The sequence below is a fragment of the Chiloscyllium plagiosum genome, unplaced genomic scaffold (genome assembly GCF_037043375.1).
Source record: "Chiloscyllium plagiosum isolate Xiang-an unplaced genomic scaffold, Cpla_swu_hap1 HiC_scaffold_38, whole genome shotgun sequence".
NCBI lineage: Eukaryota > Metazoa > Chordata > Chondrichthyes > Orectolobiformes > Hemiscylliidae > Chiloscyllium > Chiloscyllium plagiosum.
Genome location: NW_028270176.1, coordinates 75,276,720 through 75,298,424, shown reverse-complemented (window position 1 = coordinate 75,298,424; position 21,705 = coordinate 75,276,720).

Below are 21,705 nucleotides of genomic sequence, written 5' to 3'. Positions count from 1 at the left end.
CTCTGTAACATTTCCAGCCTTGCTTTCCGGTGTCGGTAACTACTCCAGCCTGATTTCCTCTCTCTGTAACATCTCCAGCCTTGCATTCCTCTCTCTGTGACATCTCCAGCCTTGCTTTCTTCACTCTGTAACATCTCCAGCCTTGCTTTCCTCTCTCTGTAACATTTCCCGCCTTGCATTCCGGTGTCGGTAACTACTCCAGCCTGATTTCCTGTATCTGTAACATCTCCAGCCTTGCATTCCTCTCTCTGTGACATCTCCAGCCTTGCTTTCTTCACTCTGTGACATCTCCAGTCTTGCTTTCTTCTCTCTGTAACATTTCCTGCCTTGCTTTCCTGTGTCGGTAACATCTCCAGCCTGATTTCCTATCTCTGTAACAATTCCAGCCTTGCAATCCTCACTCTGTAACACCTCCACCCTTGCTTTCCTGTCTCTGTAACATCTCCAGCCTTTCTTTCTTCTCTCTGTAACATCTCCAGCCTTGCTCTCCTCTCTCTGTAACAATTCCAGCCTTGATTTCCTGACTCTGTAACATCTCCAGCCTTGCTTTCTTCTCTCTGTAACATCTCCAGACTTGCTTTCCGGTCTGTGTAATATCTCCAGACTTGCTTTCCTCTCTCTTTACCATCTCCAGCCTTGCTTTCCTACCACTGTAACATCTCTGGCTTTGCTTTCGTCTCTCTGTAAAATCTCCAGCCTTGATTTCCTCTCTCTGTAAAATTTCCAGCCTTGCTTTCCTGTGTCGGTAACTTCTCCAGCCTGATTTCCTATCTCTGTAACATCTCCATCCTTGCTTTCTTCTCTCTGTAACATCTCCAGCCTTGCTTTCCTCTCACTGTAACGTCTCTGGCTTTGCTTTCGTCTCTTTTTGACATCTCCAGCCTTGCTTTACTATCTCTGTAACATTTCCAGCCTTGCTCTCTTGTGTCGGTAACTACTCCAGCCTGATTTCCTATCTCTGTAACATCTCCAGCCTTGCTTTCCTCTCTCTGTAACATTTCCAGCCTTGCTTTCCGGTGTCGGTAACTACTCCAGCCTGATTTCCTGTATCTGTAACATTTCCAGCCTTGCATTCCTCACTCTGTAACATCTCCAGCCTTGCATTCCTGTCTCTGTAACATCTCCAGCCTTTCTTTCGCCTCTCTGTAACATCTCCAGCCTTGCTCTCCTCTCCCTGTAACAATTCCAGCCTTGCTTTCCCGTGTCGGTAACTACTCCAGCCTGATTTCCTATCTCCGTAACATCTCCAGCCTTGCAGTCCTCACTCTGTAACATCTCCAGCCTTGTTTTCTTCTCTCTGTAACATTTCCAGCCTTGCTCTCCTCTCTCTGTAACAATTCCAGCCTTGCTTTCCCGTGTCGGTAACTACTCAAGCCTGATTTCCTATCTCCGTAACATCTCCAGCCTTGCAGTCCTCACTCTGTAACATCTCCAGCCTTGATTTCCTGTCTCTGTAACATCTCCAGCCTTGCATTCTTCTCTCTGTAACATCTCCAGCCTTGCTTTCCTGTCTCTGTAATATCTCCAGACTTGCTTTCCTCTCTCCTTACCATCTACAGCCTTGCTTTCCTACCACTGTATCATCTCTGGCTTTGCTTTCGTCTCTCTGTAACATCTCCAGCCTTGCTTTCCTCTCTCTGTAAAATTTCCAGCCTTGCTTTCCTGTGTCGGTAACTTCTCCAGCCTGATTTCCTATCTCTGTAACATCTCCAGCCTTGCATTCTTGTCTCTATAACATCTCCAGCCATGCTTTCCTGTATGTAACATCTCCAGCCTTGCTTTCCTCTCACTGTAACGTCTCTGGCTTTGCTTTCGTCTCTTTTTGACATCTCCAGCCTTGCTTTACTATCTCTGTAACATTTCCAGTCTTGCATTCCTATATCTGTAACACCTCCACCCTTGCGTTCCTGTCTCTGTAACATTTCCAGCCTTGCTCTCCTGTGTCGGTTACTTCTCCAGCCTGATTTCCTGTCTCTGTAACATCTCCAGCCTTGCTTTCCTCTCTCTGTAACATTTCCAGCCTTGCTTTCCGGTGTCGGTAACTACTCCAGCCTGATTTCCTCTCTCTGTAACATCTCCAGCCTTGCATTCCTCTCTCTGTGACATCTCCAGCCTTGCTTTCTTCACTCTGTAACATCTCCAGCCTTGCTTTCCTCTCTCTGTAACATTTCCCGCCTTGCATTCCGGTGTCGGTAACTACTCCAGCCTGATTTCCTGTATCTGTAACATCTCCAGCCTTGCATTCCTCTCTCTGTGACATCTCCAGCCTTGCTTTCTTCACTCTGTGACATCTCCAGTCTTGCTTTCTTCTCTCTGTAACATTTCCTGCCTTGCTTTCCTGTGTCGGTAACTTCTCCAGCCTGATTTCCTATCTCTGTAACAATTCCAGCCTTGCAATCCTCACTCTGTAACACCTCCACCCTTGCTTTCCTGTCTCTGTAACATCTCCAGCCTTTCTTTCTTCTCTCTGTAACATCTCCAGCCTTGCTCTCCTCTCTCTGTAACAATTCCAGCCTTGATTTCCTGACTCTGTAACATCTCCAGCCTTGCTTTCTTCTCTCTGTATCTTCTCCAGCTTTGCTTTCCTGTCTCTGTAATATCTCCAGACTTGCTTTCCTCTCTCTTTACCATCTCCAGCCTGGCTTTCCTACCACTGTATCATCTCTGGCTTTGCTTTCGTCTCACTGTAACATCTCCAGCCTTGCTTTCCTGTCTCTGTAATATGTCCAGACTTGCTTTCCACTCTCTTTACCATCTCCAGCCTTGATTTCCGACCACTGTAACATCTCTGGCTTTGCTTTCGTCTCTCTGTAACATCTCCAGCCTTGCTTTCCTCTCTCTGTAAAATTTACAGCCTTGCTTTCCTGTGTCGGTAACTTCTCCAGCCTGATTTCCTATCTCTGTAACATCTCCATCCTTGCATTCTTGTCTCTATAACATCTCCAGACTTGCTTTCCTCTCACTGTAACGTCTCTGGCTTTGCTTTCGTCTCTTTTTGACATCTCCAGCCTTGCTTTACTATCTCTGTAACATTTCCAGTCTTGCATTCCTCACTCTGTAACATCTCCAGCCTTGATTTCCTGTCTCTGCAACATTTCCAGCCTTGCTCTCCTGTGTCGGTAACTACTCCAGCCTGATTTCCTATCTCTGTAACATCTCCAGCCTTGCTTTCCTCTCTCTGTAACATTTCCAGCCTTGCTTTCCGGTGTCGGTAACTACTCCAGCCTGATTTCCTGTATCTGTAACATTTCCAGCCTTGCATTCCTCTCTCTGTGACATCTCCAGCCTTGCTTTCTTCACTCTGTAACATCTCCAGTCTTGCTTTCTTCTCTCTGTAACATTTCCAGCCTTGATTTCCTGTGTCGGTAACTACTCCAGCCTGATTTCCTATCTCTGTAACATCTCCAGCCTTGCTTTCCTCACTCTGCAACATCTCCACCCTTTCTTTCTTCTCTCTGTAACATCTCCAGCCTTGCTCTCCTCTCTCTGTAACATTTCCAGCCTTGCTTTCCTGTGTCGGTAACTACTCCAGCCTGATTTCCTATCTCTGTAACATCTCCAGCCTTGCTTTCCTCTCTCTGTAACATTTCCAGCCTTGCTTTCCGGTGTCGGTAACTACTCCAGCCTGATTTCCTGTATCTGTAACATTTCCAGCCTTGCATTCCTCTCTCTGTGACATCTCCAGCCTTGCTTTCTTCACTCTGTAACATCTCCAGTCTTGCTTTCTTCTCTCTGTAACATTTCCAGCCTTGCTTTCCTGTGTCGGTAACTTCTCCAGCCAGATTTCCTATCTCTGTAACATCTCCAGCCTTGCTTTCCTCACTCTGTAACATCTCCAGCCTTGCTTTCCTCTCTCTGTGACATCTCCAGCCTTGCTTTCCTGTTTCTGTAACATCTCCAGCCTTGCTTTCTTCTCTCTGTAACATCTCCAGCCTTGCTTTCCTCTCTCTTTACCATCTCCAGCCTGCTTTCCTACCACTGTATCATCTCTGGCTTTGCTTTCGTCTCTCTGTAACATCTCCAGCCTTGCATTCCTCTCTCTGTAAAATTTCCAGCCTTGCTTTCCTGTGTCGGTAACTACTCCAGCCTGATTTCCTGTATCTGTAACATCTCCAGCCTTGCATTCCTCTCTCTGTGACATCTCCAGCCTTGCTTTCCTCTCTCTGTAACATCTCCAGCCTTGCTTTCCTATCTCTGTAACATCTCCAGCCTTGCTTTCCTGTTTCTGTAACATCTCCAGCCTTGCTTTCTTCTCTCTGTAACATCTCCAGCCTTGCATTCCTCTCTCTGTAACATTTCCAACTTTGCTTTCCTGTGTCGGTAACTTCTGCAGCCTGATTTCCTATCTCTGTAACATGTCCAGCCTTGCAGTTCTCACTCTGTAACATCTCCAGCCTTGCTTTCCTATCTCTGTAACATCTCCAGCCTTGCTTTCCTGTTTCTGTAACATCTCCAGCCTTGCTTTCTTCTCTCTGTAACATCTCCAGCCTTGCTCTCCTCTCTCTGTAACATTTCCAGCCTTGCTTTCCTGTGTCGGTAACTACTCCAGCCTGATTTCCTATCTCTGTAACATCTCCAGCCTTGCTTTCCTCTCCCTGTAACATCTCCAGCCTTGCTTTCCGGTGTCGGTAACTACTCCAGCCTGATTTCCTGTATCTGTAACATTTCCAGCCTTGCATTCCTCTCTCTGTGACATCTCCAGCCTTGCTTTCTTCACTCTGTAACATCTCCAGTCTTGCTTTCTTCTCTCTGTAACATTTCCAGCCTTGCTTTCCTGTGTCGGTAACTTCTCCAGCCTGATTTCCTATCTCTGTAACATCTCCAGCCTTGCTTTCCTCACTCTGTAACATCTCCAGCCTTGCTTTCTTCTCTCTGTAACATCTCCAGCCTTGCTTTCCTCTCTCTGTGACATCTCCAGCCTTGCTTTCCTGTTTCTGTAACATCTCCAGCCTTGCTTTCTTCTCTCTGTAACATCTCCAGCCTTGCTTTCCTCTCTCTTTACCATCTCCAGCCTGCTTTCCTACCACTGTATCATCTCTGGCTTTGCTTTCGTCTCTCTGTAACATCTCCAGCCTTGCATTCCTCTCTCTGTAAAATTTCCAGCCTTGCTTTCCTGTGTCGGTAACTACTCCAGCCTGATTTCCTGTATCTGTAACATCTCCAGCCTTGCATTCCTCTCTCTGTGACATCTCCAGCCTTGCTTTCCTCTCTCTGTAACATCTCCAGCCTTGCTTTCCTATCTCTGTAACATCTCCAGCCTTGCTTTCCTGTTTCTGTAACATCTCCAGCCTTGCTTTCTTCTCTCTGTAACATCTCCAGCCTTGCATTCCTCTCTCTGTAACATTTCCAACTTTGCTTTCCTGTGTCGGTAACTTCTGCAGCCTGATTTCCTATCTCTGTAACATGTCCAGCCTTGCAGTTCTCACTCTGTAACATCTCCAGCCTTGATTTCCTGTCTCTGTAACATCTCCAGCCTTGCTTTCTTCTCTCTGTAACATCTCCAGCCTTGCTTTCCTGTCTCTGTAATATCTCCAGACTTGCTTTCCTCTCTCTTTACCATCTCCAGCCTTGATTTCCGACCACTGTACCATCTCTGGCTTTGCTTTCGTCTCTCTGTAACATCTCCAGTCTTGCTTTCCTCTCTCTGTAAAATTTCCAGCCTTGCTTTCCTGTGTCGGTAACTTCTCCAGCCTGATTTCCTATATCTGTAACATCTCCATCCTTGCATTCTTGTCTCTGCAACATTTCCAGCCTTGCTCTCCTGTGTCGGTAACTACTCCAGCCTGATTTCCTATCTCTGTAACATCTCCAGCCTTGCTTTCCTCTCTCTGTAACATTTCCAGACTTGCTTTCCGGTGTCGGTAACTACTCCAGCCTGATGTCCTGTATCTGTAAAATCTCCAGCCTTGCATTCCTCTCTCTGTGACATCTCCAGCCTTTCTTTCTTCTCTCTGTAACATCTCCAGCCTTGCTCTCCTCTCTCTGTAACAATTCCAGCCTTGCTTTCCTGTGTCGGTAACTACTCCAGCCTGATTTCCTATCTCCGTAACATCTCCAGCCTTGCAGTCCTCACTCTGTAACATCTCCAGCCTTGATTTCCTGTCTCTGTAACATCTCCAGCCTTGCTTTCTTCTCTCTGTAACATCTCCACCCTTGCTTTCCTGTCTCTTTAATATCTCCAGACTTGCTTTCCTCTCTCTTTACCATCTCCATCCTTGATTTCCGACCACTGTAACATCTCTGGCTTTGCTTTCGTCTCTCTGTAACATCTCCAGCCTTGCTTTCCTCTCTCTGTAAAATTTCCAGCCTTGCTTTCCTGTGTCGGTAACTTCTCCAGCCTGATTTCCTATCTCTGTAACATCTCCATCCTTGCATTCCTGTCTCTATAACATCTCCAGACTTGCTTTCCTCTCACTGTAACGTCTCTGGGTTTGCTTTCGTCTCTTTTTGACATCTCCAGCCTTGCTTTATTATCTCTGTAACATTTCCAGTCTTGCATTTCTATATCTGTAACACCTCCACCCTTGCATTCCTGTCTCTGCAACATTTCCAGCCTTGCTCTCCTGTGTCGGTAACTACTCCAGCCTGATTTCCTATCTATGTAACATCTCCAGCCTTGCATTCCTCTCTCTGTAAAATTTCCAGCCTTGCTTTCCTGTGTCAGTAACTTCTCCAGCCTGATTTCCTATCTCTGTAACATCTCCAGCCTTGCATTCTTGTCTCTATAACATCTCCAGCCATGCTTTCCTGTATGTAACATCTCCAGCCTTGCTTTCCCCTCACTGTAAAGTCTCTGGCTTTGCTTTCGTCTCTTTTTGACATCTCCAGCCTTGCTTTACTATCTCTGTAACATTTCCAGCCTTGCATTCCTATATCTGTAACACCTCCACCCTTGCGTACCTGTCTCTGTAACATTTCCAGCCTTGCTCTCCTGTGTCGGTTACTTCTCCAGCCTGATTTCCTAATTCTGTAACATCTCCAGCCTTGCTTTCCTCTCTCTGTAACATTTCCAGCCTTGCTTTCCGGTGTCGGTAACTACTCCAGCCTGATTTCCTGTATCTGTAACATCTCCAGCCTTGCAATCCTCTGTGACATCTCCAGCCTTGCTTTCTTCACTCTGTAACATCTCCAGTCTTGCTTTCTTCTCTCTGTTACTATTCCAGCCTTGCTTACCTGTGTCGGTAACTTCTCCAGCCTGATTTCCTATCTCTGTAACATCTCCATCCTTGCATTCTTGTCTCTATAACATCTCCAGACTTGCTTTCCTCTCACTGTAACGTCTCTGGCTTTGCTTTCGTCTCTTTTTGACATCTCCAGCCTTGCTTTACTATCTCTGCAACATTTCCAGTCTTGCATTTCTATATCTGTAACACCTCCACCCTTGCGTTCCTGTCTCTGCAACATTTCCAGCCTTGCTCTCCTGTGTCGGTAACTACTCCAGCCTGATTTCCTATCTCTGTAACATCTCCAGCCTTGCATTCCTCTCTCTGTAAAATTTCCAGCCTTGCTTTCCTGTGTCGGTAACTTCTCCAGCCTGATTTCCTATCTCTGTAACATCTCCAGCCTTGCATTCTTGTCTCTATAACATCTCCGGCCTTGCTTTCCTCTCTCTGTAACATTTCCAGCCTTGCTTTCCTGTCTCTTTAATATCTCCAGACTTGCTTTCCTCTCTCTTTACCATCTCCATCCTTGATTTCCGACCACTGTAACATCTCTGGCTTTGCTTTCGTCTCACTGTAACATCTCCAGCCTTGCTTTCCTCTCTCTGTAAAATTTTCAGCCTTGCTCTCCTGTGTCGGTAACTTCTCCAGCCTGATTTCCTATCTCTGAAACATCTCCAGCCTTGCATTCTTGTCTCTATAACATCTCCAGACTTGCTTTCCTCTCACTGTAACGTCTCTGTCTTTGCTTTCGTCTCTTTTTGACATCTCCAGCCTTGCTTTACTATCTCTGTAAAATTTCCAGTCTTGCATTCCTATATCTGTAACACCTCCACCCTTGCGTTTCTGTCTCTGCAACATTTCCAGCCTTGCTCTCCTGTGTCGGTAACTACTCCAGCCTGATTTCCTATCTCTGTAACATCTCCAGCCTTGCTTTCCTCTCTCTGTAACATTTCCAGACTTGCTTTCCGGTGTCGGTAACTACTCCAGCCTGATGTCCTGTATCTGTAACATTTCCAGCCTTGCATTCCTCTCTCTGTGACATCTCCAGCCTTGCTTTCTTCTCTCTGTAACATCTCCAGTCTTGCTTTCTTCTCTCTGTAACATTTCAGCCTTGCTTTCCTGTGTCGGTAACTTCTCCAGCCTGATTTCCTATCTCTGTATCATCTCCAGCCTTGCTTTCCTGTCTCTGTAACATCTCCAGCCTTTCTTTCTTCTCTCTGTAACATCTCCAGCCTTGCTCTCCTCTCTCTGTAACAATTCCAGCCTTGCTTTCCTCTGGCGGTAACTACTCCAGCCTGATTTCCTATCTCCGTAACATCTCCAGCCTTGCAGTCCTCACTCTGTAACATCTCCAGCCTTGATTTCCTGTCTCTGTAACATCTCCAGCCTTGCTTTCTTCTCTCTGTAACATATCCACCCTTGCTTTCCTGTCTGTGTAATATCTCCAGACTTGCTTTCCTCTCTCTTTACCATCTCCATCCTTGATTTCCGACCACTGTAACATCTCTGGCTTTGCTTTCGTCTCTCTGTAACATCTCCAGCCTTGCTTTCCTCTCTCTGTAAAATTTCCAGCCTTGCTTTCCTGTGTCGGTAACTTTTCCAGCCTGATTTCCTATCTCTGTAACATCTCCATCCTTGCATTCTTGTCTCTATCACATCTCCAGACTTGCTTTCCTCTCACTGTAACGTCTCTGGCTTTGCTTTCGTCTCTTTTTGACATCTCCAGCCTTGCTTTACTATCTCTGTAACATTTCCAGTCTTGCATTTCTATATCTGTAACACCTCCACCCTTGCGTTCCTGTCTCTGCAACATTTCCAGCCTTGCTCTCCTGTGTCGGTAACTACTCCAGCCTGATTTCCTATCTCTGTAACATCTCCAGCCTTGCATTCCTCTCTCTGTAAAATTTCCAGCCTTGCTTTCCTGTGTCGGTAACTTCTCCAGCCTGATTTCCTATCTCTGTAACATCTCCAGCCTTGCATTCTTGTCTCTATAACATCTCCAGCCATGCTTTCCTGTATGTAACATCTCCAGCCTTGCTTTCCTCTCACTGTAAAGTCTCTGGCTTTGCTTTCGTCTCTTTTTGACATCTCCAGCCTTGCTTTACTATCTCTGTAACATTTCCAGCCTTGCATTCCTATATCTGTAACACCTCCACCCTTGCGTACCTGTCTCTGTAACATTTCCAGCCTTGCTCTCCTGTGTCGGTTACTTCTCCAGCCTGATTTCCTATCTCTGTAACATCTCCAGCCTTGCTTTCCTCTCTCTGTAACATTTCCAGCCTTGCTTTCCGGTGTCGGTAACTACTCCAGCCTGATTTCCTGTATCTGTAACATCTCCAGCCTTGCATTCCTCTGTGACATCTCCAGCCTTGCTTTCTTCACTCTGTAACATCTCCAGTCTTGCTTTCTTCTCTCTGTAACTATTCCAGCCTTGCTTACCTGTGTCGGTAACTTCTCCAGCCTGATTTCCTATCTCTGTAACATCTCCATCCTTGCATTCTTGTCTCTATAACATCTCCAGACTTGCTTTCCTCTCACTGTAACGTCTCTGGCTTTGCTTTCGTCTCTTTTTGACATCTCCAGCCTTGCTTTACTATCTCTGCAACATTTCCAGTCTTGCATTTCTATATCTGTAACATCTCCACCCTTGCGTTCCTGTCTCTGCAACATTTCCAGCCTTGATCTCCTGTGTCGGTAACTACTCCAGCCTGATTTCCTATCTCTGTAACATCTCCAGCCTTGCATTCCTCTCTCTGTAAAATTTCCAGCCTTGCTTTCCTGTGTCGGTAACTTCTCCAGCCTGATTTCCTATCTCTGTAACATCTCCAGCCTTGCATTCTTGTCTCTATAACATCTCCAGCCTTGCTTTCCTCTCTCTGTAACATTTCCAGCCTTGCTTTCCGGTGTCGGTAACTACTCCAGCCTGATTTCCTGTATCTGTAACATCTCCAGCCTTGCATTCCTCTGTGACATCTCAAGCCTTGCTTTCTTCACTCTGTAACATCTCCAGTCTTGCTTTCTTCTCTCTGTAACTATTCCAGCCTTGCTTACCTGTGTCGGTAACTTCTCCAGCCTGATTTCCTATCTTTGTGACATCTCCAGCCTTGCTCTCCTCTCTCTGTAACAATTCCAGCCTTGCTTTCCTGTGTCGGTAACTACTCCAGTTTGATTTCCTGTCTCTGTAACATCTCCAGCCTTGCTTTCCTGGCTCTGTAATAACTCCAGCCTTGCTCTCCTCTCTCTGTAACAATTCCAGCCTTGCTTTCCTATGTCGGTAACTACTCCAGCCTGATTTCCTAACTCTAACATCTCCAGCCTTGCATTCCTCTCTCTGTAACATGTCCTGCCTTGCTTTCTTCTCTCTGTAACATCTCCAGCCTTGCTTTCCTATGTTAGTAACTACTCCAGCTTGAATTCCTATCTCTGTAACATCTCCAGCCTTGCATTCCTCTCTCTGTAACATCTCCAGACTTGCTTTCCTCTCTCTTTACCGTCTGCAGCCTTGCTTTCCTATCACTGTAACATCTCTGGCTTTGCTTCCGTCTCTCTGTAACACCTCCAGCCTTGCTTTCCTCTCTCTGTAACATTTCCAGCCTTGGTTTCCTGTGTCGGTAACTTCTCCAGCCTGATTTCCTAACTCTAACATCTCCAGCCTTGCATTCCTCTCTCTGTAACATGTCCTGCCTTGCTTTCTTCTCTCTGTAACATCTCCAGCCTTGCTTTCCTATGTCAGTAACTACTCCAGCGTGAATTCCTATCTCTGTAACATCTCCAGCCTTGCATTCCTCTCTCTGTGACATCTCCAGCCTTGCTTTCTTCACTCTGTAACATCTCCAGTCTTGCTTTCTTTTCTCTGTAACATTTCCAGCCTTGCTTTCCTGTGTCGGTAACTTCTCCAGCCTGATTTCCTATCTCTGTAACATCTCCAGCCTTGCTTTCCTCACTCTGTAACATCTCCAGCCTTTCTTTCTTCTCTCTGTAACATCTCCAGCCTTGCTCTCCTCTCTCTGTAACAATTCCAGCCTTGCTTTCCTGTGTCGGTAACTTCTCCAGCCTGATTTCCTATCTCTGTAACATCTCCAGCCTTGCATTCTTGTCTCTATAACATCTCCAGCCATGCTTTCCTGTATGTAACATCTCCAGCCTTGCTTTCCTCTCACTGTAACGTCTCTGGCTTTGCTTTCGTCTCTTTTTGACATCTCCAGCCTTGCTTTACTATCTCTGTAACATTTCCAGTCTTGCATTCCTATATCTGTAACACCTCCGCCCTTGCGTACCTGTCTCTGTAACATTTCCAGCCTTGCTCTCCTCTGTCGGTTACTTCTCCAGCCTGATTTCCTATCTCTGTAACATCTCCAGCCTTGCTTTCCTCTCTCTGTAACATTTACAGCCTTGCTTTCCGGTGTCGGTAACTACTCCAGCCTGATTTCCTGTTTCTGTAACATCTCCAGCCTTGCATTCCTCTCTCTGTGACATCTCCAGCCTTGCTTTCTTCACTCTGTAACATCTCCAGCCTTGCTTTCCTCTCTCTGTAATATTTCCAGCCTTGCTTTCCTGTGTCGGTAACTTCTCCAGCCTGATTTCCTATCTTTGTGACATCTCCAGCATTGCTTTCTTCACTCTGTAACATCTCCAGTCTTGCTTTCTTCTCTCTGTAACAATTCCAGCCTTGCTTACCTGTGTCGGTAACTTCTCCAGCCTGATTTCCTATCTTTGTGACATCTCCAGCCTTGCTCTCCTCTCTCTGTGACAATTCCAGCCTTGCTTTCCTGTGTCGGTAACTACTCCAGTTTGATTTCCTGTCTCTGTAACATCTCCAGCCTTGCTTTCCTGGCTCTGTAACAACTCCAGCCTTACTTTCTTCACTCTGTAACATCCCCAGCCTTGCTTTCCATTCACTGTAACATCTCCCGCCTTGCTTTCCTCTCTCTGTAACATTTCCAACCTTGCTTTCCTGTGTCGGTAACTTCTCCAGCCTGATTTCCTCTCTTTGTAACATCTCCGGCCTTGCTTCCCTCGCTCTGTAACATTTCCAGCCTTGCTTTCCTATGTCGGTAACTACTCCAGCCTGATTTCCTAACTCTAACATCTCCAGCCTTGCATTCCTCTCTCTGTAACATGTCCTGCCTTGCTTTCTTCTCTCTGTAACATCTCCAGCCTTGCTTTCCTACGTCAGTAACTACTCCAGCTTGAGTTACTATCTCTGTAACATCTCCAGCCTTGCATTCCTCTCTCTGTAACATCTCCAGACTTGCTTTCCTCTCTCTTTACCGTCTGCAGCCTTGCTTTCCTATCACTGTAACATCTCTGCCTTTGCTTTCGTCTCTCTGTAACACCTCCAGCCTTGCTTTCCTCTCTCTGTAACATTTCCAGCCTTGGTTTCCTGTGTCGGTAACTTCTCCAGCCTGATTTCCTATATATGTAACATCTCCAGCCTTGCATTCCTCTCTCTGTAAAATTTCCAGCCTTGCTTTCCTGTGTCGGGAACTTCTCCAGCCTGATTTCCTATCTCTGTAACATCTCCAGCCTTGCATTCTTGTCTCTATAACATCTCCAGCCTTGCTTTCCTCTCTCTGTAACATTTCCAGCCTTGCTTTCCGGTGTCGGTAACTACTCCAGCCTGATTTCCTGTATCTGTAACATCTCCAGCCTTGCATTCCTCTGTGACATCTCAAGCCTTGCTTTCTTCACTCTGTAACATCTCCAGTCTTGCTTTCTTCTCTCTGTAACTATTCCAGCCTTGCTTACCTGTGTCGGTAACTTCTCCAGCCTGATTTCCTATCTTTGTGACATCTCCAGCCTTGCTCTCCTCTCTCTGTAACAATTCCAGCCTTGCTTTCCTGTGTCGGTAACTACTCCAGTTTGATTTCCTGTCTCTGTAACATCTCCAGCCTTGCTTTCCTGGCTCTGTAATAACTCCAGCCTTGCTCTCCTCTCTCTGTAACAATTCCAGCCTTGCTTTCCTATGTCGGTAACTACTCCAGCCTGATTTCCTAACTCTAACATCTCCAGCCTTGCATTCCTCTCTCTGTAACATGTCCTGCCTTGCTTTCTTCTCTCTGTAACATCTCCAGCCTTGCTTTCCTATGTCAGTAACTACTCCAGCTTGAATTCCTATCTCTGTAACATCTCCAGCCTTGCATTCCTCTCTCTGTAACATCTCCAGACTTGCTTTCCTCTCTCTTTACCGTCTGCAGCCTTGCTTTCCTATCACTGTAACATCTCTGGCTTTGCTTCCGTCTCTCTGTAACACCTCCAGCCTTGCTTTCCTCTCTCTGTAACATTTCCAGCCTTGGTTTCCTGTGTCGGTAACTTCTCCAGCCTGATTTCCTAACTCTAACATCTCCAGCCTTGCATTCCTCTCTCTGTAACATGTCCTGCCTTGCTTTCTTCTCTCTGTAACATCTCCAGCCTTGCTTTCCTATGTCAGTAACTACTCCAGCGTGAATTCCTATCTCTGTAACATCTCCAGCCTTGCATTCCTCTCTCTGTGACATCTCCAGCCTTGCTTTCTTCACTCTGTAACATCTCCAGTCTTGCTTTCTTTTCTCTGTAACATTTCCAGCCTTGCTTTCCTGTGTCGGTAACTTCTCCAGCCTGATTTCCTATCTCTGTAACATCTCCAGCCTTGCTTTCCTCACTCTGTAACATCTCCAGCCTTTCTTTCTTCTCTCTGTAACATCTCCAGCCTTGCTCTCCTCTCTCTGTAACAATTCCAGCCTTGCTTTCCTGTGTCGGTAACTTCTCCAGCCTGATTTCCTATCTCTGTAACATCTCCAGCCTTGCATTCTTGTCTCTATAACATCTCCAGCCATGCTTTCCTGTATGTAACATCTCCAGCCTTGCTTTCCTCTCACTGTAACGTCTCTGGCTTTGCTTTCGTCTCTTTTTGACATCTCCAGCCTTGCTTTACTATCTCTGTAACATTTCCAGTCTTGCATTCCTATATCTGTAACACCTCCGCCCTTGCGTACCTGTCTCTGTAACATTTCCAGCCTTGCTCTCCTGTGTCGGTTACTTCTCCAGCCTGATTTCCTATCTCTGTAACATCTCCAGCCTTGCTTTCCTCTCTCTGTAACATTTACAGCCTTGCTTTCCGGTGTCGGTAACTACTCCAGCCTGATTTCCTGTTTCTGTAACATCTCCAGCCTTGCATTCCTCTCTCTGTGACATCTCCAGCCTTGCTTTCTTCACTCTGTAACATCTCCAGCCTTGCTTTCCTCTCTCTGTAATATTTCCAGCCTTGCTTTCCTGTGTCGGTAACTTCTCCAGCCTGATTTCCTATCTTTGTGACATCTCCAGCATTGCTTTCTTCACTCTGTAACATCTCCAGTCTTGCTTTCTTCTCTCTGTAACAATTCCAGCCTTGCTTACCTGTGTCGGTAACTTCTCCAGCCTGATTTCCTATCTTTGTGACATCTCCAGCCTTGCTCTCCTCTCTCTGTGACAATTCCAGCCTTGCTTTCCTGTGTCGGTAACTACTCCAGTTTGATTTCCTGTCTCTGTAACATCTCCAGCCTTGCTTTCCTGGCTCTGTAACAACTCCAGCCTTACTTTCTTCACTCTGTAACATCCCCAGCCTTGCTTTCCATTCACTGTAACATCTCCCGCCTTGCTTTCCTCTCTCTGTAACATTTCCAACCTTGCTTTCCTGTGTCGGTAACTTCTCCAGCCTGATTTCCTCTCTTTGTAACATCTCCGGCCTTGCTTCCCTCGCTCTGTAACATTTCCAGCCTTGCTTTCCTATGTCGGTAACTACTCCAGCCTGATTTCCTAACTCTAACATCTCCAGCCTTGCATTCCTCTCTCTGTAACATGTCCTGCCTTGCTTTCTTCTCTCTGTAACATCTCCAGCCTTGCTTTCCTACGTCAGTAACTACTCCAGCTTGAGTTACTATCTCTGTAACATCTCCAGCCTTGCATTCCTCTCTCTGTAACATCTCCAGACTTGCTTTCCTCTCTCTTTACCGTCTGCAGCCTTGCTTTCCTATCACTGTAACATCTCTGCCTTTGCTTTCGTCTCTCTGTAACACCTCCAGCCTTGCTTTCCTCTCTCTGTAACATTTCCAGCCTTGGTTTCCTGTGTCGGTAACTTCTCCAGCCTGATTTCCTATATATGTAACATCTCCAGCCTTGCATTCCTCTCTCTGTAAAATTTCCAGCCTTGCTTTCCTGTGTCGGGAACTTCTCCAGCCTGATTTCCAATCTCTGTAACATCTCCAGCCTTGCATTCTTGTCTCTATAACATCTCCAGCCATGCTTTCCTGTATGTAACATCTCCAGCCTTGCTTTCCTCTCACTGTAACGTCTTTGGCTTTGCTTTCGTCTCTTTTTGACATCTCCAGCCTTGCTTTACTATCTCTGTAACATTTCCAGTCATGCATTCCTATATCTGTAACACCTCCACCCTTGCGTACCTGTCTCTGTAACATTTCCAGCCTTGCTCTCCTGTGTCGGTTATTTCTCCAGCCTGATTTCCTATCTCTGTAACATCTCCAGCCTTGCTTTCCTCTCTCTGTAACATTTCCAGCCTTGCTTTCCGGTGTCGGTAACTACTCCAGCCTGATTTCCTCTCTCTGTAACATCTCCAGCCTTGCTCTCCTCTCTCTGTAACAATTCCAGCCTTGCTTTCCTGTGTCGGTAACTACTCCAGCCTGATTTCCTATCTCCGTAACATCTCCAGCCTTGCATTCTTGTCTCTATAACATCTCCAGCCTTGATTTCCTGTCTCTGTAACATCTCCAGCCTTGCTTTCTTCTCTCTGTAACATCTCCACCCTTGCTTTCCTGTCTCTTTAATATCTCCAGACTTGCTTTCCTCTCTCTTTACCATCTCCATCCTTGATTTCCGACCACTGTAACATCTCTGGCTTTGCTTTCGTCTCTCTGTAACATCTCCAGCCTTGCTTTCCTCTCTCTGTAAAATTTCCAGCCTTGCTTTCCTGTGTCGGTAACTTCTCCAGCCTGATTTCCTATCTCCGTAACATCTCCAGCCTTGCAGTCCTCACTCTGTAACATCTCCAGCCTGATTTCCTATCTCCGTAACATTTCCAGCCTTGCAGTCCTCACTCTGTAACATCTCCAGCCTTGATTTCCTGTCTCTGTAACATCTCCAGCCTTGCTTTCTTCTCTCTGTAACATCTCCACCCTTGCTTTCCTGTCTGTGTAATATCTCCAGACTTGCTTTCCTCTCTCTTTACCATCTCCATCCTTGATTTCCGACCACTGTAACATCTCTGGCTTTGCTTTCGTCTCTCTGTAACATCTCCAGCCTTGCTTTCCTCTCTCTGTAAAATTTCAAGCCTTGCTTTCCTGTGTCGGAAACTTCTCCAGCCTGATTTCCTATCTCTGTAACATCTCCATCCTTGCATTCTTGTCTCTATAACATCTCCAGACTTGCTTTCCTCTCACTGTAACGTCTCTGGGTTTGCTTTCGTCTCTTTTTGACATCTCCAGCCTTGCTTTACTATCTCTGTAACATTTCCAGTCTTGCATTTCTATATCTGTAACACCTCCACCCTTGCATTCCTGTCTCTGCAACATTTCCAGCCTTGCTCTCCTGTGTCGGTAACTACTCCAGCCTGATTTCCTATCTCTGTAACATCTCCAGCCTTGCATTCCTCTCTCCGTAAAATTTCCAGCCTTGCTTTCCTGTGTCGGTAACTTCTCCAGCCTGATTTCCTATCTCTGTAACATCTCCAGCCTTGCATTCTTGTCTCTATAACATCTCCAGCCTTGCTTTCCTCTCTCTGTAACATTTCCAGCCTTGCTTTCCTGTCTCTTTAATATCTCCAGACTTGCTTTCCTCTCTCTTTACCATCTCCATCCTTGATTTCCGACCACTGTAACATCTCTGGCTTTGCTTTCGTCTCTCTGTAACATCTCCAGCCTTGCTTTCCTCTCTCTGTAAAATTTTCAGCCTTGCTCTCCTGTGTCGGTAACTTCTCCAGCCTGATTTCCTATCTCTGTAACATCTCCAGCCTTGCATTCTTGTCTCTATAACATCTCCAGACTTGCTTTCCTCTCACTGTAACGTCTCTGTCTTTGCTTTCGTCTCTTTTTGACATCTCCAGCCTTGCTTTACTATCTCTGTAACATTTCCAGTCTTGCATTCCTATATCTGTAACACCTCCACCCTTGCGTTTCTGTCTCTGCAACATTTCCAGCCTTGCTCTCCTGTGTCGGTAACTACTCCAGCCTGATTTCCTATCTCTGTAACATCTCCAGCCTTGCTTTCCTCTCTCTGTAACATTTCCAGACTTGCTTTCCGGTGTCGGTAACTACTCCAGCCTGATTTCCTATCTCTGTAACATCTCCAGCCTTGCTTTCCTCTCTCTGTAACATTTACAGCCTTGCTTTCCGGTGTCGGTAACTACTCCAGCCTGATTTCATGTATCTGTAACATCTCCAGCCTTGCATTCCTCTCTCTGTGACATCTCCAGCCTTGCTTTCTTCACTCTGTAACATCTCCAGTCTTGCTTTCTTCTCTCTGTAACATTTCCAGCCTTGCTTTCCTGTGTCGGTAACTTCTCCAGCCTGATTTCCTATCTCTGTAACATCTCCAGCCTTGCTTTCCTCTCTCTGTAACATTTACAGCCTTGCTTTCCGGTGTCGGTAACTACTCCAGCCTGATTTCCTGTTTCTGTAACATCTCCAGCCTTGCATTCCTCTCTCTGTGACATCTCCAGCCTTGCTTTCTTCACTCTGTAACATCTCCAGCCTTGCTTTCCTCTCTCTGTAATATTTCCAGCCTTGCTTTCCTGTGTCGGTAACTTCTCCAGCCTGATTTCCTATCTTTGTGACATCTCCAGCATTGCTTTCTTCACTCTGTAACATCTCCAGTCTTGCTTTCTTCTCTCTGTAACAATTCCAGCCTTGCTTACCTGTGTCGGTAACTTCTCCAGCCTGATTTCCTATCTTTGTGACATCTCCAGCCTTGCTCTCCTCTCTCTGTAACAATTCCAGCCTTGCTTTCCTGTGTCGGTAACTACTCCAGTTTGATTTCCTGTCTCTGTAACATCTCCAGCCTTGCTTTCCTGGCTCTGTAATAACTCCAGCCTTGCTCTCCTCTCTCTGTAACAATTCCAGCCTTGCTTTCCTATGTCGGTAACTACTCCAGCCTGATTTCCTAACTCTAACATCTCCAGCCTTGCATTCCTCTCTCTGTAACATGTCCTGCCTTGCTTTCTTCTCTCTGTAACATCTCCAGCCTTGCTTTCCTATGTCAGTAACTACTCCAGCTTGAATTCCTATCTCTGTAACATCTCCAGCCTTGCATTCCTCTCTCTGTAACATCTCCAGACTTGCTTTCCTCTCTCTTTACCGTCTGCAGCCTTGCTTTCCTATCACTGTAACATCTCTGGCTTTGCTTCCGTCTCTCTGTAACACCTCCAGCCTTGCTTTCCTCTCTCTGTAACATTTCCAGCCTTGGTTTCCTGTGTCGGTAACTTCTCCAGCCTGATTTCCTAACTCTAACATCTCCAGCCTTGCATTCCTCTCTCTGTAACATGTCCTGCCTTGCTTTCTTCTCTCTGTAACATCTCCAGCCTTGCTTTCCTATGTCAGTAACTACTCCAGCGTGAATTCCTATCTCTGTAACATCTCCAGCCTTGCATTCCTCTCTCTGTGACATCTCCAGCCTTGCTTTCTTCACTCTGTAACATCTCCAGTCTTGCTTTCTTTTCTCTGTAACATTTCCAGCCTTGCTTTCCTGTGTCGGTAACTTCTCCAGCCTGATTTCCTATCTCTGTAACATCTCCAGCCTTGCTTTCCTCACTCTGTAACATCTCCAGCCTTTCTTTCTTCTCTCTGTAACATCTCCAGCCTTGCTCTCCTCTCTCTGTAACAATTCCAGCCTTGCTTTCCTGTGTCGGTAACTTCTCCAGCCTGATTTCCTATCTCTGTAACATCTCCAGCCTTGCATTCTTGTCTCTATAACATCTCCAGCCATGCTTTCCTGTATGTAACATCTCCAGCCTTGCTTTCCTCTCACTGTAACGTCTCTGGCTTTGCTTTCGTCTCTTTTTGACATCTCCAGCCTTGCTTTACTATCTCTGTAACATTTCCAGTCTTGCATTCCTATATCTGTAACACCTCCGCCCTTGCGTACCTGTCTCTGTAACATTTCCAGCCTTGCTCTCCTGTGTCGGTTACTTCTCCAGCCTGATTTCCTATCTCTGTAACATCTCCAGCCTTGCTTTCCTCTCTCTGTAACATTTACAGCCTTGCTTTCCGGTGTCGGTAACTACTCCAGCCTGATTTCCTGTTTCTGTAACATCTCCAGCCTTGCATTCCTCTCTCTGTGACATCTCCAGCCTTGCTTTCTTCACTCTGTAACATCTCCAGCCTTGCTTTCCTCTCTCTGTAATATTTCCAGCCTTGCTTTCCTGTGTCGGTAACTTCTCCAGCCTGATTTCCTATCTTTGTGACATCTCCAGCATTGCTTTCTTCACTCTGTAACATCTCCAGTCTTGCTTTCTTCTCTCTGTAACAATTCCAGCCTTGCTTACCTGTGTCGGTAACTTCTCCAGCCTGATTTCCTATCTTTGTGACATCTCCAGCCTTGCTCTCCTCTCTCTGTGACAATTCCAGCCTTGCTTTCCTGTGTCGGTAACTACTCCAGTTTGATTTCCTGTCTCTGTAACATCTCCAGCCTTGCTTTCCTGGCTCTGTAACAACTCCAGCCTTACTTTCTTCACTCTGTAACATCCCCAGCCTTGCTTTCCATTCACTGTAACATCTCCCGCCTTGCTTTCCTCTCTCTGTAACATTTCCAACCTTGCTTTCCTGTGTCGGTAACTTCTCCAGCCTGATTTCCTCTCTTTGTAACATCTCCGGCCTTGCTTCCCTCGCTCTGTAACATTTCCAGCCTTGCTTTCCTATGTCGGTAACTACTCCAGCCTGATTTCCTAACTCTAACATCTCCAGCCTTGCATTCCTCTCTCTGTAACATGTCCTGCCTTGCTTTCTTCTCTCTGTAACATCTCCAGCCTTGCTTTCCTACGTCAGTAACTACTCCAGCTTGAGTTACTATCTCTGTAACATCTCCAGCCTTGCATTCCTCTCTCTGTAACATCTCCAGACTTGCTTTCCTCTCTCTTTACCGTCTGCAGCCTTGCTTTCCTATCACTGTAACATCTCTGCCTTTGCTTTCGTCTCTCTGTAACACCTCCAGCCTTGCTTTCCTCTCTCTGTAACATTTCCAGCCTTGGTTTCCTGTGTCGGTAACTTCTCCAGCCTGATTTCCTATATATGTAACATCTCCAGCCTTGCATTCCTCTCTCTGTAAAATTTCCAGCCTTGCTTTCCTGTGTCGGGAACTTCTCCAGCCTGATTTCCAATCTCTGTAACATCTCCAGCCTTGCATTCTTGTCTCTATAACATCTCCAGCCATGCTTTCCTGTATGTAACATCTCCAGCCTTGCTTTCCTCTCACTGTAACGTCTTTGGCTTTGCTTTCGTCTCTTTTTGACATCTCCAGCCTTGCTTTACTATCTCTGTAACATTTCCAGTCATGCATTCCTATATCTGTAACACCTCCACCCTTGCGTACCTGTCTCTGTAACATTTCCAGCCTTGCTCTCCTGTGTCGGTTATTTCTCCAGCCTGATTTCCTATCTCTGTAACATCTCCAGCCTTGCTTTCCTCTCTCTGTAACATTTCCAGCCTTGCTTTCCGGTGTCGGTAACTACTCCAGCCTGATTTCCTCTCTCTGTAACATCTCCAGCCTTGCTCTCCTCTCTCTGTAACAATTCCAGCCTTGCTTTCCTGTGTCGGTAACTACTCCAGCCTGATTTCCTATCTCCGTAACATCTCCAGCCTTGCATTCTTGTCTCTATAACATCTCCAGCCTTGATTTCCTGTCTCTGTAACATCTCCAGCCTTGCTTTCTTCTCTCTGTAACATCTCCACCCTTGCTTTCCTGTCTCTTTAATATCTCCAGACTTGCTTTCCTCTCTCTTTACCATCTCCATCCTTGATTTCCGACCACTGTAACATCTCTGGCTTTGCTTTCGTCTCTCTGTAACATCTCCAGCCTTGCTTTCCTCTCTCTGTAAAATTTCCAGCCTTGCTTTCCTGTGTCGGTAACTTCTCCAGCCTGATTTCCTATCTCCGTAACATCTCCAGCCTTGCAGTCCTCACTCTGTAACATCTCCAGCCTGATTTCCTATCTCCGTAACATTTCCAGCCTTGCAGTCCTCACTCTGTAACATCTCCAGCCTTGATTTCCTGTCTCTGTAACATCTCCAGCCTTGCTTTCTTCTCTCTGTAACATCTCCACCCTTGCTTTCCTGTCTGTGTAATATCTCCAGACTTGCTTTCCTCTCTCTTTACCATCTCCATCCTTGATTTCCGACCACTGTAACATCTCTGGCTTTGCTTTCGTCTCTCTGTAACATCTCCAGCCTTGCTTTCCTCTCTCTGTAAAATTTCAAGCCTTGCTTTCCTGTGTCGGAAACTTCTCCAGCCTGATTTCCTATCTCTGTAACATCTCCATCCTTGCATTCTTGTCTCTATAACATCTCCAGACTTGCTTTCCTCTC